This window comes from Schistocerca serialis, chromosome 1, assembly GCF_023864345.2.
Source record: "Schistocerca serialis cubense isolate TAMUIC-IGC-003099 chromosome 1, iqSchSeri2.2, whole genome shotgun sequence".
In the NCBI taxonomy this organism is placed as follows: Eukaryota; Metazoa; Arthropoda; class Insecta; order Orthoptera; family Acrididae; genus Schistocerca; species Schistocerca serialis.
This window is the reverse complement of record NC_064638.1, coordinates 696,371,463-696,374,069: the sequence shown is the minus strand read 5'-3', so window position 1 is coordinate 696,374,069 and position 2,607 is coordinate 696,371,463. Positions and strand designations below refer to the sequence as shown.

Genomic DNA, 2,607 nt, shown 5'->3' with positions numbered 1-2,607 from the left:
TGCGCCAGATGCAAACTGCATTCAACAATAGTGTAAATAAGAGCAGATATATGACTACTTCTCAGAAATTCACAAAGAAAATACGATCCTGGCCGGTTGTCGACAAGTGTAACCCCCCAACAGAAAAAAACAATATAATTAGCTGCTAAGATTCAGTGACCGTGTCAGAATTATATTGTAACAAATAAGCCCTCGGTCACGAATATTAAGTCAAAATTGACCTGGTATCGACGCTACTATGAGCGTCGTCTTCAGAATTAGACTAACTGTACTAAAACATTAGGTATATAGTAAATTAATAAAATTAAAGTTTGTACTGACTCGAAAAGATGCAGTACTTACAAGTCACATATTAAAAAAGATCTCAGCCGGAAAGGCGACGTCATGAACACTTCTCAGATGGCGAGCCGCTGAGGGCTGCTCGTACTGTGGACTTGTTGCAATCCTTGTCCACAGTACGAGCAGCCCGGGAAAGGTTTACTTACACTTTTCTGATGCTCACAACTTTTCTGAAGCACCAAAAGCTACAGATACAAATGTACGCATATCCGAAGAAAGAAAGACATCAAATCATACATGTGTCCAATAAATGATGCACACTGCTGTCTTGTTTCGATATCCCATGACGCTAATGGGATGCGTTTAGCGCTGGTGACAATCTGCTTAACCGGAGTGCCCTGGTAATTTCCTACTTACACGCACATTTCAGTCTCACGTTCTGAGACTGTAGATCTATAAAATATTGTTCAGGCCACTGCAGGCCACGTAACTCATGGAGGTGCAAATGATTCAAATGGCTCTGAGCACTATGGGACTTAACATCTGAGGTCATCAGTCCCATAGAAACCTAACTAACCTAAGGACATCACACACATCCATGCCCAAGGCAGGATTCGAACCTGCGACCGTAGCGGTCGCGTGGTTCCAGACTGAAGCGCCTAGAACCGCTCGGCCACACCGGCTGGCGCTAATGGAGGGAGCGTAGGCTCAGCTCTTAATCCAATCCGAACGCAAAGGAATGGCGGCACCCTGTTTGTTGTGTAACTATCCCAAACCATTAACTTGTCATCGTGTGATGCCTGCGCTAAGTTCCTGGTGTCTGGTTCCCGACGCATCGCATAATCTTAGCGAGATGGCCCTTTAATGTTTGTCGAATACACATTGTTTTCGTGCAATGGGTTGCCTGAAATAGGCTTGTAGCACATGCAGCCTTCCCCGTATCTCCATTAGCACTCTTCATTGTTTTTGCTTCTTGTTACAAACTGTGTAGAGCATTCATACTTGTGCAGAATACACCAGACACAATCAATGTAACTTGTCTCTCTGATAAGACCTCTTGCGTACGAATGCGTATTGTCCATTTTTTCGGACGTCTCCGAAAATACAGACACCATGCATTCATATAATTCACTGGCCTAGCTGGGCAACGGATCCACCTTCTTCATTGCGGATGCGCAAGTACGTACGACCTCCTGTGGGAGTCTCAGAGACTGAACAAGGAGGAAATGGACAGGGACTATGGATAGGTGGTGCCTCATGGGAATGTACATTGGTCGTGAGGGGTGCCGAAACAGTCCACGCGGTTGCGATTACGCTGAGTCCCGGATGGTGCAGTGGCTGATGCACCTACATAGTAAGTGGGAGATCCCGATCCGGTACACATTTTCACTCGTCGCCGTTGATACCACATAACGTCATGATGCAGCTGACAGCAACCACCCCCTCACTTTCATTTCCTTTCTTCCCCTCTCCATCTTCAATTTACATATAAAGATGTCTTGTGTCAAGGAATCATACAATTCGTTTTACACCTATTTTCAGCCACCAAATTGTCTTTATTCGCAAAACTCACTAGACCAGGAATACTTTAGGGTGCGGCTTCCGTCTGCTAGACTTTGAAAGATTCGTAGTTACATAATGCCTGTAGGTTTCTGTAATGGCTCTTGGCAGCAGTTTGTTCATTTCTGTTCGCACTCATCGCCTGAGACACAAGGATTCTAGGAATCAGACATGGAGGTTTTTATGAGCTCAGACAGCGTATCGAGTTAGAGTTGTCTCCAAAGTTGAACGAATTCTCGGTGTGGTACAGTCGTGGGAAAGGGGAGTAGAACTTTTGAGAGAACAGGAGAATGGTTTTTACGACATTGGAATAAAGGGTAGTATATAATTTATGGAAATACGTGGTAACTGGCTGGGGAAAATAAAACAAGTAAAATAATTGAAAAGCCACGATCGCTTCAATCGTTTATTAGATGACCGGTGCCATCAACAGACCTGTGAAGGTATAACATAACAGATTGGAGGGAGGGCTTACATGAGTTAACTACATACATTACAATTATTACAGAACCACATACCTGAAACGTGGATTAACATTTATAAAACCATATGGACATCATGGCATATGAGGCAGACCATCTGATAAAACCATTGTCACAACCAATAAAAATAATAAAAAACTGCTCTCATGGTCGTTCTTCCCATAAAATATAAAACTGAAGTCATCAGATAAAACTATATACCACTGCTCGCCTAAGACCGGTCACTGACCTATTCCGCGCAGGCTTACCTGCTGTGATTCCAGCGGTTCACAACCGGCCACCAGAT

At 43.9% G+C, this 2,607-nt stretch overlaps 1 pseudogene; it reads right to left on the bottom strand.

Moving 5' to 3' along the window:
- Positions 1–498: 498 nt before the first annotated feature.
- Positions 499–1,279, bottom strand: LOC126458038 (guanine nucleotide-binding protein G(I)/G(S)/G(T) subunit beta-1-like; annotated as a pseudogene).
- Positions 1,280–2,607: the final 1,328 nt, after the last annotated feature.